General features: G+C 45.3%; 1 protein-coding gene across 1 annotated transcript in view; it reads left to right on the forward strand.

Moving 5' to 3' along the window:
• VWA8 (von Willebrand factor A domain containing 8) overlaps positions 1–17,222 on the forward strand; it is a 3,012,337-nt gene that overhangs the window by 2,444,751 nt on the left and 550,364 nt on the right. The window lies entirely within an intron of this gene.

Here is a 17,222-nt window from a genome sequence, read left to right on the forward strand (position 1 = left end):
CTCGGGATCCGGCGCAAAATACGCCAGACCATGTTGTAGTAACGCAAATAGAATTGGCCGGTATCCCGGCGCAATTAGCGCCGGTATACTGCCCAACTCGTGATGAGGCCCTAAGTCTACAGCAAGAAAGAAACAGGAAAGCTTATTACGTCTGGTCGCTGCTAACTCAGTAAATACATGTAACTGGAGAACAGTTGAAAATGACAATAAAGTAAGAAACAGCGACTTCAAGGAGAAAGAGAGGCAGCAGCATTTGCAGAATCAAGCTGAGTCTGAGAGGGAGGGAGGAAAGCTCACAGTAAAACTGTGTGTTTGAAGAAAGTCAGAAAGGCAGCACAAACACTGGCAGAAATGTGTTTCATTTAACAGCAAACAGGACGTGCGTTGCACAAAGCAGCTACAGCAGTCAAGATTCTGAAGTCAAAACAGAATCTCAAGGAAAGGTTAACATAATGGCAGGTCTGCTGGTTACAGCAGCACAAAACAGTGATTCTTACTGAAGGCAGTTGATAGAACAATGGCTACTGCTGACAGTAAGCATATGAAAGCCCTTCCTGCTCACATGCATACAGTGTGGAGCGGATTGCAGCCAGTAGTGTCTGTGCACAATCAACCCCACTCTAGCCTTCAGTATCCTGCTGAGTGTAATCAAGGTCTTCCAGTTTTCAGCAGCCTTCTGCAATTGAATGTAGTTAACATCCCCCCTCAAGCCCTTTAGCACTTGGACCACATACATGTATGCCTCTTGGACAGCATAAATCTGCTGGATTAGCTCAAAACCCAGAATGGAACATGAAACTAGTTTGGACCAAAACTGTAGCGGGAATGCACGAACTGAATGCAAATGGAGTGTGTATGTTCTAACATGGTTGCTATGCTATAAACGAGAGTCTATCAGTGACCGCAATAAGCGATGTTGGCTGGCTGGTGGGCAGGATCTTGACACCTCTTCTAGAACCTCTCCTTCAAAAGATCACTCTGCTGTTGTTGAAGGGAGTGGTAGAGCTTGGAAAGGTTGGTATGCACGTTACTATGTAGTTCCCAGAAAAGGTGGCGGCCTCAGTCCTATATTAGATTTCAGACTGCTCAACAATCTCCTCTAAATGACAGTTTCAAGATGGTGACCGTTGTGTAGATTCTTCAAGCTTGGAAGCAATTGGAGCTGTACAGCTGTCTTGCCCCATCCATCCCAAGCATCGGAAGTAACGTTGTTTTGTGGTAGGAAGCACTTCTTATCGGTTCACACTTAGCCTTCCTCCGCCCCCAGAGAGTTCACAAATGTCATGGCATTGGCCTACCTTCACAGGAGAGAGTGCATATTTTCCTTGCCTCAAAGATTGGCTCCTTCAGGCCAACTCAGAGAAATCAACACTCAAAATGTTGGGATGACTTGAAACCCACTCCACACATTAAGATTCTCCATCGACCTAAAGAAGTTCTTTCTGACTACCTGCAGCTGTCAGCGGTGTATGGGGACAGTCCTGAATACAGAGCTAGTCATAGATTTCCTTCCCTCACAAGAGAGTGTCAAGCATCCAGACCTGGGTCGCACTCTTCCAACTCTAGGTTGAAAACCTGGCAGGGTTTTTCTTGAGGATGCTAGGGCTTATTGTGTACTGCATCTTCATAGCACCCAAAGCAAGACTGCGGATTTGGTGACTACAGCCCTGCTTTGGTGGGCATACATGACCAACCTCCTTCAAGGGCTGGGGGCAATTGCGACAGTGGTGGCTGCCAGTCACCCTGGTCATGGACACATCCTTGATGGGATTTGCAGCTCATTTGCAGGATCTTTCAATGAGCAGTTTTTGGGAAAGATAAGCAAGGTTGTTCCATATCAACGTTCTGGAACTCAGGCCAGTTCCTCTGTCACTGCAGTTGTTCTTCGCAACAACTAGAGTTTTGACTGTTAAGCTCCTCATAGACAATGCAACTGTCATTTATTTATTCATTGATTTATATTTATAAGCGCTCTGGTGGCCCTAGGGCATGGTGGCACTGTTACAGTTGATTTACTTAGTTACACGAGGAAAGCAGAGTAGGACACATTCACATTAAGCAGATAGCACAAGAATAGATGCATGGTGACCTAGGCCAAATAGCTCAGTGGTTACAGGTGAACAAGGTCATGTTACTAAACTGTCCGGACACAGGAATTGCAGTGTGTATAACAGTGAGACATTACATTTAACATTTACAATGAAAGTAATAAGATGTGAGGCTTACTGGTTCCTTGGTTACAGTGGAACTTGATAGTAGAAGCTAAGACAATTTGTATACAGTTACAAACATTTCTTTGAGAAAGGGAGCAGTAGAGTGGAAAGGGTGATGTGCATGTCTAGTTGAAAGGTTTTGTCTTGAGTGCTTTGTGGAAGAAAGCATACAAGGTTTCACTCTTGAGAGTAGTGGGCAGCACATTCCAGTTTTTGTGCAATAGGTATTGGAAACTAGCACCACTCGCCTTGGCTCTTTTGAAAGTGGGTACAGAGATAGGGTTGGTGTGTTGGGAACGAGTGAGTCTAGAGGAGGAGGCAGGTAATATTTTTTCTGATAGGTACCTGGGGGCAGAAAGGGAAAGGCACTTGTGTGTGATGGCAATGGTCTTGAATAGAATTCGCTCTTTGACTGGCAGCCATTGAGCGTCCCTTCTTGCCTGAGAGAGATGGTCTCTTTTGGGAATGCTTAGCATTGTTTTGCATGGCTTGTAACCTGCATAGGTCTTTTGCAGATGTGCCAATAAGTAGGGGGTTTGCAATAGTCCAGTTTGGCCCCGATGGTGGCCCTGGCTATTGACATGTACTTTTTGGTGGACAAGTAAGGTTTGACTGCATTAATCATTTTGGTGGTAAGTGATGATGAAGATATGATGGCGCTGACTTGTCGCGTCATGGAGAGAGAGGAGTCGATGAATACCCCTAGCATTTTTGATGGCTGATAATACTGTGATGATAGTGTTATCAATGTTAAAGGTCTTGTATTGAGCATCCAACTTGCTCAGAATATTGTTTGTACCGACCAGGAGGATCTTAGTTTTGTCCCCATTGAGACACAATCCGTTAGCTGCCATCCAACCCTGGGTGGTTGCGTGCATTTTGGAGAGTGTTGCTGCATCCTGTGCATGGGAGCCAGCGAGAGGGATAAGTACTTGCATGTCATCAACATAGTTAGTGTATGCTATGCCGCGATCATCAAGGTTATTGAACAGAGGAAGGGTGAAGATGTTATAGAGAGTAGGGGTGGCGCACAATCCTTGAGGGACACCACAGTGGTTGGTGGTAGGTGCAGCACAGGCCTGCTCCGAGAACACTCTCATACGTCTCCCCTTAAGGAAGGAAGAGATCCGTGATGTGGCTGCAGTGGAGAAGAAGGCAGAGTTCTTGAGTTGTTTCCATAGTGTATCATGGTCATCTAAATCGAATGCCACCAAGGGATTTAGAAGCAGTAAAAGTGCCGGCTTTCTATTGTCCATTATCTCCCCTAGTTGTATCTTAAGGTCAAGATGGGAGGATTCCGTTCTGTGGCCCGGCGGAAACCAGATTGCGTCATGCACCACATTAACAAGATAGGGTAGTATGTGGTCACTCAAGCTGTTCAGGAATCAATACTCCTGTCGTTTTGAGCTATCGACAATGAGTTGACAGTGACAGCTATTTACCTCACTGGCAGTCTGAACATTCATATGGATATGCTGAGCCAGCTCTAGGGAGTTGGCCACAATTGGGAACCTATTGGGAAGATTGTGGAGTAGATGTTCTCCATGTGGGTGCGTCCCCAGATCGACCTGTTCACTTCCTGCTATCACAGATGGTCTATAGTATACTCCAACTCCCAGAGAGAGTTCAAGGGTTTATATTGAATTGTTAATCATGGCTCTGGGGCCGTCCCTTGCTCACTCATCTCGTCAAAGCATTTTCCTCCCTAGCCCAGGCATCGTTATTCCCCAGGTTAGTATATAGAGTTTATTGAGCCATACTGTCTAAGCTCTAATTTTCTATTAATGAGGCCCTAAAGGCAACCACCTTATATATCTTAAGCTCCTCCCGGAACATCCTAGTCTGGGCCTTTTCTAGCAATGTTACTACTAACTGTATTGTAGAGTTGTGCCTTACAGACACTCTGGCGTCTTCCTATCGCACCCTGATGATCCTTTCCCTGCTGCTCAATCTACTCCCATTACTCTCTTCCTTCCAACTCCTCTCCTTCTTCTCTCCTGTTACTTCCTCTTTCGCTCTCTTTCTAACTTCTACCTCCACCCTCTGATGTTATTCCCTTCTACTTTTTCTTTTACGACTATCCCCTCTCTAGACCACTACTACTCGCTGCACTACAAACCACTACTACTCTCACCTTTCTCTACTTTCCACACTACTACTCCCCATTACTAATCCTTTCTCCCCGCTACTCACACCTCCACTATACTCCACCACACCTTCTCTTCTGTCACCCTATTTTCAATCTCCCAAAAACGTATCCATCACTCTCTACACTCTTTATAATACTCTCACTCACTTAGCTTACACACACTTTCACCACAGTACCACTTGCTCTCCCCAACCAATACCTCACCTTTTCTTTCACACTCCAGTCCACCATACTTCCTCCTGCTGGTCTCTTGGTCTGCCACCTGTTTCTCCTATGACCTCACCCAAACAACGTACAGCTTCCTACTTCCTGTCCCTCTTCTTATCCTCCCCCTCCTTCTTCCATTGGAGTTCTGGATCTGACCAATCTGGTCCAGTCTTCCCCACCTGGGAGATGTTACAATAATCTATGGTTATAAATAGGGGGCTGAGCCCACCCCTTTCTTCCACATGGTGCCGCTGTGCTGTATATACGGCGGCCCGCGTTCCAGAGTGTCCAAGTTAGTTAGGGAGCCACGTTGCAGTGACATCCAAAAGTTAGATTACGCATGAGGCCTTCACTTTTGCCTAAGGTTGTCTCTGAGTTTCACTTTCAACAAAACGTATGCTTACAGGCATTCTTCCCTCCTCTGCAACCACTGGAAACGGAGGAAAGATTTCCATGGATTGGACCCAGGACGGTCCTTGAAATTCCAAATTCCATGATCTAATGAGGAGAAAATGGCGGTAAAATTGTGGTAGGAAATGTACTGCCACTTTACTGCATTGCTAAATTCTGAGTTTGGAAGTAAAGATTTGGATTTACCCCCAGAACACGCTGGAGGTAAATCCTCCACTTTACCTCAATTTACCATGAGGAGAAATTCCAATATAGGAGATCTGCCAATTTGCCAGTAAAATTCTGGATGTAAATCTGCTAGATCGAGTAACGGTAACAGAGTTTGGCAGAATTGCCATGAAAATACCACAGGAATAACGCCAAACTTGGAATGAGGACCATTGTCTTTAAATGCCACAACTGAGACACCACTGAACTTTCACTGCCAAAAAGAAAAAACAAGTACTTGAAAGTGAATGAAGGAAGCCATTGGACCCCCTCAATGGCCTATGTCAGTCATCCACGTGAATAATGTGCAACTATCAAATGTGCAAAATAAAAGACTTTCCATGCCAGTATTGACCAATATACCAACACCTCTGCTAAGTTCTTCTGCATCTACAAAGTACTGCAAATCCCCACTGAAACTCAAGCTGCTACCACTTGTTCCCAAGTCCTGTCTAATAATAATCTGTCCTGCTACTATGCCAATGAGGTTACGTCTATCTATTCTGCAATTATGGGTCATGTCAGATCCACGGCTCTGACACGCCCTGAACTCTCTCCCTCTCGTCTTTTTTTTTTTAGCCTTCACAGGAATCACACCAGAAAAAACTATCAAAACAGTCTCCAAAATGAGGGCATCTTCTGAGCAGGTCCATTCCTGCCATGCGTCCACTTTCAAAATTAACATCAACACGCTGGCCACACTAAAAGCTCCTTCTCCCATGGAAGTTTTCCTCCTCCACTACAAAAGGACTGGGGTCTCTCCATTCTTTAATGAGCCAAGTGACGATCCTGGTACCCTGTTCAATTACCAAACTATTTCGAACACTCACTTCTTTGGTTAAGTCTTGGAGGAAATGGTGTGAAAAACCAGAGGATGTTTCACTGCCTAGACCCTGGGGATCCCTTACTCAGGTGGCCATGGCACGGCCATCGCCTTTGTATCCAGACCTTGGGTGTGGACAAGTGCAGGTGGATCACCTCGGTGGGGGGTCCTTGGAGAGTGGGGGAGGAATGGCTGATGGTGAGACATGGTATCCCCCTATCCAAATACCCCAGTCGCATCCTATTTTGTAGAGATATTCCAACCTCCCAGATTCCCCCCCTTTCCTACACAAACACTGAGCTGAGGAAGAGGAGGTCTGAGGCTGAAAGGTGTAACACCCATGCACTACATTGGACATGTCCCACTAATAAGATCAGGCAGGGTCAGGCACTTGACCTTAATTACATACACCTGGTACCTATTATCTCTCCCCACATGGTTAAAAGGTGGAACACTGAGGCACACTCTGAGCAAGGCGGTGCACTAGAAGGAGCCGTTTTTCCAGGGCGACATCGTACCAGGCGGAGCAGAGCGACAGCCCGAGGGATGGAACCGAGGTACAGAGAAACCTTGGATACCCCAGCGAGAGAGCGTTACCTCCGAAGGGCCTTGAAGATTGTGCAAGGAAGCTCAGCTAGAGAGAAGACACAAACCTGTTTGTGTTTCAAGGATACCGGCCACCCTCCCGGGTGAACGGCAGAGTTGGGGAGGTGCAGCAACACTTGTGGTATCAGCTTTGACTTCAGAATCAAAGCCTTGAAAGACGAAAATGAATTAATATAGCCGGTGAGTTGATGAAAGCAATGAAAGTCTGGTCTGTTTTAAATGAAACTTGATGGCAACAGTATCAGATAAATGAAGGTTGCGTGTGTGCTGATAAAACGCGAGAGAAAGCAAACCATTGTAAAGAACTGTAAATTATAGATACAAAGTAACAGAGTGGTCTTGCGAAAGAAGAGTGCCCAATCGAAAGTCTCTGTGAAATGTCTGATGCCGTAGAAGCGGCTGGAAGAAAAAGAAACTGTGATGCAAGATTTGAACTATTGTTAGGTTTGATCCCGGCAGAGGGAAACCTGGATGTGAAAGATATCTTTGAACTTTTGAAATAAGTACTGTCATCGAAACGACATTTACCAAGAGGCTGTGGTATAGGAGAGAAAAGGTGACGTTTGAGGAAAGAAGGCTGAAGTGGTCATTCTGAGGTAAGAGCAAAAGCCTTGCAGTTTCTTAAGTCTTCGACCGTGGAAGGAAAGTGAAAGGAGGCTTGAGCCTGACGGAGGGAAGCCTATGAAGGTGTGATTGAAGCTTGGGGAAGGGAACCCCCACAAATTGTGACTGAAAGGTGTGAGCCCGGCGGCGGGAAACATGTACTGAATGGTGGTAACCAGAAGGAAACAAACTTTTGTTGAACTGTATTACAAGCTAAAAGGTGACCTGGAGTGCAGTGAGAAAAAAAACTAGAGGTCCAGAGGATAAACTAGGGACTTTTCGTGGAAGGCCAAGTGGGCCCTGGTCCAAAACACAAACTACATTCTTGTGTCCGAAGTCAGAGTGCCGCAAGGTCCAAGTGTGCCACCTTACCCCGTGCTACAAAACGTGGGGAAGGGAGTTTGCTCAGCAATACTGACATTTCTTTTGAGCACAGATTTTCATTTTTTGCATTACACATTCCCTTTACACATTTATTGTATTAGAAAGAGGGCAGGCATTAGGTTTATTAGTATAGGCCATTTTATTTTGACTAAGGACTGACTAGGACTGTATTTTCTTTTTGTTTGATGGTCGAGAACACTCTTGTTTTAGTTATAGAGCAAGATGGGAGTTTTCCAACCCCTTTTAAGCCATCAATAAAAGTTTTGAAACATGCAGCTCTTGCATCAGCGTCTACTTACCATGCCTCCCTTACAATGGCCACTCTGCAGCTTTTGGACCATTGTGATTCCCATGAATTTCATCATGACCATTATTCATGGTTTGCCCTACAAGAGGGACCAAAGGCACTTTGTTGTTTATGAGAAATAAACTCCTTAGCCTACTTGACCTTTCTGCTGCGTTTGATAAGTCAACCTTTTCATCCTTCTTAGGGTTATATGTGTTATTATTGAAGCAGATTTCAGAGTGGTACATTTAATTGCGACCAAAATACAGAAAAACACTACATTTCTTATTTATTTTTTTTCTATTTGGCGGGATCCCCCTTGAAGCCCCCCGTTTTTCTATCCTTAAAAAACCCCAACCCCATCCATTTTAACTCCTTACCCCTCTTCCCTATATATATATTTATTTAATATTTTCAGTAATTTTGGGTATTTTGGTCACAATGAAATATACCACTCTGAAATGTGCTTCTGTAAAATGACTGAGTACCCTTCTTAGATGGTTGGAGGGACCTTTTAGTATCAAAGGCAGTTTTTGCAACAAGATCACTTCTACTCTATGCAACCTGAGGTTCATGTTAGGTCTAGTCCATTCCTCTATACCGCCTAGACTTAGAATTGTGGAGTCCCGCAAGTCTTGTTCTTTCCCCCTGGATTTTCAAAATATACCTAAAACCTCATGCCGTCATCATTGCTTCCTGTTCCTTGTCTTTCCAAATGTATGTTGATAGAAACCAAATTGCCTTTAATTTGGTGGCTCCTCCTGGATGAGCGTGCCCTTTCATTCCAGCGGGCTGGCCAGCGGGCCTTCAGAATAAGGAGATGCTATAAACTCCTGTTCTATCTTTTTGTATAGGTGGTTCGAGCAAATGCTGAGTCACCAAAGCAGCAAAGCTTGGCATTCAGCCGCATACCATGCTAGACAGTGTCCTGCACATGCAGGGATAATACTAAAGAAGGGGATTGCCCCAAATGTGGTACAGCTATGGTGGGGGTCTATAATATACAAAAAGGAAATCCAAAAAGCTGTGTAAGGTAAATTTTTAACCTAAGTCCTAAATTTATTTCTCTGTCATATTGGTATCTGTGAGGGCAACTAAATTTGGATATTTTAGATAACAATATGACTGAGAAATAAATTTAGGACTTAGGTTAACAATTTACCTTACACAGCTTTTTGGATGTCCTGTCGGCACATGCAGGGATGCATGAGTGGTTCCAGGGGAGGATGATGCCTTTTCCCTGTGCCTTTTGCTGGGGAGTGTGACAGCTCCATTGTGGTTTTGAGGACATCAAACCCTTGATTATATGGCAGTCCCCATTCCCTGTCTTATTTCGTCTCACGAGAGTGGTTCTGTAGCTGGGGCAGGCCTGTCCTTCCTTAATCCCCTCCTGTTGGTGCTTCTGATGGGCCTAGGTTGCCGGGGGCGTCCCTGTATCGGGCCACATTAGCAGTCCTACAGATGACAATCAACAGGATGGAAATTCGACTGAATACGCAAGTGTAACACATGCTTTATTCACTGATTATGGAGTGGCATTATACATCTCTGGCAGACACAGTATAGTAAAAAGAAAAGTACCAGTGGAGCTCTTTTTCTATAGTGGCGTAACGTGGATGGAACGTGTTGAGTAAGGCTTTAACGGCTTGTATTCACGCCACGCCACATATTTAATCGTTTGTATGGCGGAGAGGAGGGGCAACCGGCGTGGATTTTCATGCCAGCACAAAAGCTGGAGATCCCTATGGAGTCTGCCTACTTTATGCTCTAGCATAAAGCAGGGGGAACCGCTATAGGGATCCATTGTACACGCATGGCAGGGTCGAATTGCAACTGTGAAAACTGCTTACTATGTGCGGATGGTAAGCAGTGTAATTTGGCAAGCAGCGCTCACAATTAAAAGTCAACAAAGTCAACGCTGCCTGCCATGCCAGGCAGCGTTTACTCACTTTGCATGGCGGAGTGCAATGGTGCAGGGCAAAAGGTGGCGTACATGATGCTGCCTTTTGCCCTGCACTTTTGCCCCCTGCTGTGCAAGTGACAAATATTTGGCGGTGGGGAGCCGCCTACGTGTATTCAGTGCTGGAAATTGAAATTATTAACTGGGGGAAGAGAGGTACATCAGGGAATTGGTGATCGCAGGAGAATTATCTAAGCTGCACCCCTTCCCATAAATAAACATGGAGATCAATTCGTTATTAACACCTAGGAAATAACCTATGAGACCTAGGTGTGCCTGTTGCCAGGGTGACGCCTCAGCACAGTTGGTAAGGGCTGTGACAAGTAAGCAGAGGAAGCAGTAATGGGCAGACATTAGCATTAAGGTCTACTACTAGCAATGGGGCTGTGTTTTTAGCAGTTGGTTGCGAGATTGTGTTGTTTCGTTTTAAATCTCCCCTCCACAGATTAGCAAACAAACTTCCTGCCTGCCAGGCTATCAACACGTAGCTTCTGCCTTCCTTTGCCTTTTGAGACGCCGCGTGAATCTGTTGCTTGGAGGCTGTGCGACTGAAATTGTCAAAATATAAAACCACGTTGACACGCATTTTGTTTTAGTGTTTTCTAATTTCCGAACAGCAAATTGCAACAAAAAAATGTCGGCGGCATATTGAATGGTACTGTCTGGCAGATGGGGTTATTGTGGAGCTGGCCAAGATCGAGGTCTCTGACCTTGCGAAAGAGGTCAAACTGATCCGCGTAAACCTTCTGCTTCACCTAATCCCGGATTGGCGATGAATGCATTGGACCAGTTTCAGAAAATACTCGCATGACCACCCCTACCTCCGCCCCCTAATCCCCCCAACACATCTAGCTAAGAGCTAAGCCATCTGAGTGATGCGAGATGGTGGCACAGAGGGTGAGCCATGTCGCCGCTGCGTTTTCTTTCCGCAATATCTCCTTTTAAAAGGGCACCGGTGATACAGCCTCCGGAAAGCGAGTAACAGGAAAAGGAAGATAGACAGTGCAAGGGGGAAAATATTTAAACATTTCGTCGGAAAGAGGGTCAGCTGTTATATGGTGCAGAACACAGGGACTTGGAGCGAATGCATTCAGTTCACCCACTGCTGCACGCTCCCCAGAACCTTGGGGGTCGTGCACCAGTACTGCATGGGAATACCTGTAACATCGAAACTGAAGGTCATCGTATATTTTCCGATTAAGCACCTGGGGTGCTTTCCTGACAGCAATCACGTGCAGCAGAGGAGCTCCGTGCAATACAGTCCCTAGCAGTTGGAGGGGCGCGGCGTGGCATCCACCCAAGGAGCAGGCATCCTTAACCCCTGCCACCACCTCCACCCGCTGCACTGCTTGCTCTGATCTGTTGGTGTACCCAGCGAAGCTGCAGAACTTTAGACCAGTTTACAGTGCAGTTCACTTGCGCTGTAATACCGACTCCACACATGGAGCCGGGGGATGGCAGCATATGAGCATAGTATATACGTTCATTTATATTGCTTTATATAACCAAGAGGATCAATGCTCTTTTTTTATTTGTATTTTTGTATTTATTTTATTTATATTATATTTTATTTTTAAATTATATTTTATTTATCTTTTGATCACAAAAGAACGTACAATAGATAAGAAATCAGATTTGGCGGGAAGCAGTGAGCTCCTTACAATGAGGAGAGTTTCAGGGACCTTCTGACCAGGTTGTGGAGGGGAGTAAATGGAACAGTCACTGGGGACAATACATAAGTGGACATACATAGATTAAGGACAACCAACATTGGACATTTTTAAGTGCAGGTAGGCAGTACGGGCAGCTGTGCTCGGGATATGCCCATGGTGGGTGAAGTGCTAGAGTGGCGGCAGAGAAAGTGAGGGACAGAGGCAGTTTAGAGGCGAGGGAAAATGATAGCTACCAGGTAGGTGAGGATGTGGCATGCTTCAACATCATTATTAAATAAGCTTGCAGATGCAAATGTTTTCACGGCTTGTGCATAGGATCGATTAGAAGACAAACTTTCTTTTACAGGTAAAATTACTTGTGCAGGATTTAGGTTGCCATTATAGTTGTTAGTCTGTGACACCTGAGTTCTCTGGGTCGTGATGGTAGGTTCAGCTACATTGGCAGCCTTGAGACCAAAAACAGAAGCCTTACCTGTCAGGAAGCCCTCTAATTGTTAACCTTAGCAAGTATATCGCATGAGGTGCGTTTTAAATCTCTGATTTCTATGTGAGTTAAATCATGCCCTTTGTCTAATAAATTTACAATGCGAGTTATCACCGCAAAAGATAGCTCAGCATTTTGGCGTCATGCATAGAAGGTGAGTTTCCAAGAAAGGTAATGTGTGAGGCTTCATGGGTCGTTAAAGGCAGCTGTTTAGAGTGCACATGACTCGAACACACACATGGGTCTGTACCAGCTCAGAATTTGCATGGGTTGCTTGAGGTTCATCAGAAAGAATGAATTTGCGTGGGGGTGCAGTCGGATGCATTGAGCTAACTATCTCCCCAGCCGGCGAGGTAAGTACATTATCGCTCTCTGTGCGACAGCTGCTAAATAGATGAACATTTTCAATCCCTCCTTCAATTCCATTCACAGGGGTGGAGGGTCAGAGAGAAAGCCATGTGCGTTTACCCAGCTCTAATATAACTGCAGGTGCCAGCATTGATATGTCCGCAATTGCTCGATTTAGTGGGGCTGTGGCGGACTCATCGGAGCATCTCTGCACAGCGTTCTCTCAGATGCTCAGAAAGCTTTTTAGAATAGGAAGATCATAATCATACATTCCTTTTAAGGGGAAAGATGGACCATCGCAGCCATTGTTATAGGGTGCGTGCATCTCAGCATGCATTAAGGCAAAGGCTGCATCGTGCACGATTGCTTCATTCCTTCTCTTCTGGGTGACGATGTCCAGGATTGTCTCATTTGCCTGTAAATCAGTTACTGGCGAAGTGAGAGGGGGCAAAGTGTCCTCACCATCATCAGAGGGTTGTTCCTTACCTTACTTGTAGGAGTTTCAGTGCATAAATTATTGTTCATTTTTTGGTAGCGGCTTACATATTTTGCCGCTTCTCAAGCTAGTTGCCATTGCAGCACCAGGGCAAAATACCAGCCGGCTTAAATAACAAACCGCTTTAGAAATGAGTTGCGGAAGTAGCTTCTGTTAAATCCTGCAATTGGAATATTCCAAACTATTGTGTATACATAATTAATCTTTTACCAAGAGACAGGAAAATTAGCATGTGACTTGGAAGGCAATTAAATGCAACAAAAGTTAGTTATACAGTTAAGGACGAGGAGCACTTACCACTAAGACTAGATTGCGGAGTGAATGGTACTACTGTAACAGACCACAATGCCTGCCTCCCTTAGGCCCCCAAACACCAAAACAGCTCAACAGTGCACTACTATGCACTTCCGGTGTGTGCGCGTAGGATTGCTGGGAGTGAGGGGGGGGCGGGATCACAATGTAGGCAGAGCCACTAGAAAACCAAAAGACAAAGAATGTTGTAAGAGAAGGGCCAGTGAGACCTAAGGGTCCCGACACGTAGGTCCCAACATGAACCAAGAGTTTAAAGCAAGAGTTTATAGGTTCCAAAGATGATAATTACTTCACAGGAACTCCAAAGGCATATTTTCCCCTTGTTACGGCACCGCCGTGTTTCCTCTCGCAGACGCACCAGCACAAATCCCACAAGGATACGACGACGCAGGTCAGGGCAGAACAGACAGCTCAACAGTGCACTTCCATGCACTTCCAGGTGCGCGAATGGGTGCTCGTGCACAGGGGTCTTTGTAGGATTGCTGGTAGTGAGGGGCGGCGTCACAACGTAGGCAGAGACATTCACAGGAATTCTGAAGGCAAATGTTGCCGTGTTTCCTCCCGCGGACGCACCAGCACAGGTCCCACAAGGATACAACGGGGCAGGTCAGGGCAGAACAGACAGCTCAATAGTGCACTCCCATGCACTTCCGGGTGCGCACCCGGGTGTCATGCGTCCGTAATAAAGCAGCACTGTCCACTAGCCATGCACTTCACAACCCTGGATGCATCTAGTAGGTGGAATTGGTTGACTTGCGGTAGCTCTGACAACTGCTGCGCTGTTAGTACTGTTCCCATGTATAATAAATAGGTTTTTTTTAGGTGGGCATGGAATTAGCATGCTGGGGTGGTGTGTTCACACTCAGTTACAGTGCTCCTTCTACATGTTATACTTAAGAATGAGCGTGATAGGCAGGGTAACACCTAGCAGTTCATCTGCCACCTTTGAGACTCAGTCGCCAAATAACATACATGGAACACAGAACTCTGCTTCACTCCAAATATTCGAGGTTACATCAAAGAACATGTCCCAGGCACCCAGCATCACCACATGCAGGACAGGATGCATACACCATGTCCACTTTCACAGACATGCAAGACATGACTCAACATCTCCACTCTCATATGCAAAGAGGGCGCCACATCCCCTTTCTTCCCAGACTTGTAAAACAAGACATCTCCACCACTGAAGCAAACAAGAGGAAAAGACAAAAAGAAACAAATACAAAAGTCACCAGGCCCTGCACATCTTCCACAAATCAAGACACCTTCTCGTACACACTTGTGTCTGAAATAATTTTTCAAAGTATATACATTTCCACTTGCGACTTCCCATTGCTACTTGCTTGTAGCGGATCACCTCTAACAATCAGGGTAAAACACCCAAAAGATACATAAAGGTGTACGCACAGGAATTGCATAGATCCAAGTTGAATGATTGAGTGTGGCAAAACAAATACAAAAACTAACGATCATTGTAATCAAATTTCAAATCAAATCTCTCCTGAGGATCCCCTGTGATATGAACAGGGGTGAAACACGTGTAGAGAGTGAGTGAGAGTAAGAGCTTGAATATAAAATAAAACTATTTAAAAAAAGAAATCAAGTGTGAAGGAAATCTTTTTGGCACTCGTAAGGATCAAAAAATTAAATGGGAAGTTGCAAGTGGAAATGTATATACTTTGAAAAATGATTTAACCCTACCTTTGGCAATTTAGGTAATGATACAACACCACAGCTGACAAACCCTAACTAAAGCAAGCTAAAAAATGAGAATTCGCCGGGAGTAAAAGTCCTGTAAAAGGTTGCCAAAAGTGTATCTTTATTGTGTCTGAAATAAACCTGAATTATATATTATTTATTTCATTTAAACAAATAAATGAATAAACCTAGGAGGCAAAAGTGGGACAAAACAAACCCATAAATATAGGGAGAAAAGCGGACAAAAAATGGAGAAGCAAAAGCACTTTGCACTCGCGTGTACACCTAAGCTTTGTGCACTCTGGCAGGCCCCTCATTTACACTTCATCACTCTGTGCCTAAAATAGTCTGCAGCAAATTCATAGTGCATTCTGGCATAGACCTCCACTCACATATGACACCAGTCCCATGACATGTCTATCTGAGCTTGGAAAACCCAAGCAAAAACTCATCCAAGACGTGCATATGTCTGGGAATATTACGGGAGAACAAATATTAGGCCTCATTATGAGTGAGCCGGTCTGGAATTAAAGGTGCCGGTAACAAGTTACCAGCACCTTTTCCAAACCGGTTCACTCCATGTTTGCCGGTAGTGGATCCGAACTACCAGCAGGCCTGACTTGCTGGGAGTTGAGGCCACTACCAGCATGTTTTTCACTGAAGTATCGGCACTGTTAAAAAATGGTGCCGGTGCTTCAGGGTTCCCATTCCCATGGAGTCCTGTGGGTATATTATCACACCAGTATTGGAAATATTGTTCCTGCTCTAAAGCGAAAGTCTGCTAGACTACTAAAAGTGTCAGTCTCATTGATTAGGGCTGCTGCCTGTGCTGTGGTTCCCTGTCACAATGGGCGTTTTCCTCGCATGCACAACATCTACCATAACAGCTAGCTACATTTTATTTTGCATTTGCCTTCCACCAGGATCCAGGAGAATGCATGTGAGCTGTTGGACTAGCCTTCTTCTAAGTCTGCCAGGAATACAAACAGAATTCCCAGCTACCCTTACACTCGCCCTCAGAGGAACTCCTGCCACACAGTGTACCGCAGAGCTCTCAAGTTTCCCTTTGCCATCCATGAGTGGCCATCAAGTCCTGTTTTTCCTTTTGAGTTCTGGGATTTGTAGTTTTAGCTTTCCTATTTTAAATTTTTTAGAAAACTAAAAGTTGCACAATTTCAAGGAAAGCAGAACAGGATGGCCTTATCACACGTTGCCTGGGGAAACTTGAGAGCTCTGTGCACCCTCAGTATCCTTACCTGCAGACAGTGCACTCTTTGCCTCATTCCCAATGCAGGATGCATACCGTCTGGACTTGCTCTCAGAGACCCTCAATTGACAACAGTTAGCAGATTGACAGTACTAGCTCAAAAAAGCCCACAAGTGACAGCCCAGCACAGGCACACTCTACCAGAATCTCCAAATGGTGCACATGAAAGCAACCCTCTATTACGCTCAGGCCTCCCGTTTGATACTTACACACAGCTCCATTTAACTCTCTCCTCCTATACAGTGCAAGGTACTTCTTCACTCATGCTGTAGCTTGGATGGAGAAGGTAGGTGGGAGTGGCTGCATGCAGCCTGCAGGTAGAGCAGCTCACATGGATCCTCCTGGAAGATGGTAGACCGATGAAGTCTTAGTCTGTAGGCAGAGCAGCTGTCCTGCGGAGACACAGACTCAAAAGAGTCATTTGTGCCATCCTTGCACTCATGTAACTTCCCTTTCTTTCTTTTGAAGATGTTCTTTGTGGTGTATATACAGGTCCAGATTACTTTATGGGTGTGACTGTGCTTTGAGAGTTGTTCTTAAATTGGCTGCAACCCTCCATAAACTTTCTTCATGTTTTACTCCTAACTGACAAAATATAATATTTTGTTTATTCAAGTTGCGGTCAAGGTTGATGTGTTACTGCATGGAATAGGATTTTCTTATTTCCCCCTCAAGCCCCTGGTGCTCCAGTGTAACACTGAGAAAATGCAGTAAAAGGACCTGGCAGCCCTGCAGTTGGGGTAAGATCTCTCCCCTCATGAGGTGAAATTCTCCACCTGTGTGATCATGGCTCTCGTTCGTTCCACAGGCGGGAAGTCCATATCCGATCTTGGAGCGTGGCTTCACCATTCCACACCCATGTGCCCTCCATGAAACTCACCATGCGTTCGCTCAGAAATTGGAATGCAGTGCATGCCTGTGCCACTGGGTCTTGGAGGATGCAGCTGGCATTCCACAAGGGATGTTCAAAGAATGACTGCTAGAGGCGCCCAGCAGCCACAGTATACAGCACCGCAACCTCTCTTTCACCATCAGGGACAATGGGCAATCACCAGTGCTGTCTCCAGACCCAGTGCTAGCTGGTGGGCCAGA

This window comes from Ambystoma mexicanum, chromosome 7q, assembly GCF_040938575.1.
Source record: "Ambystoma mexicanum isolate Mex_15411 chromosome 7q, UKY_AmexF1_1, whole genome shotgun sequence".
Taxonomy (NCBI): domain Eukaryota; kingdom Metazoa; phylum Chordata; class Amphibia; order Caudata; family Ambystomatidae; genus Ambystoma; species Ambystoma mexicanum.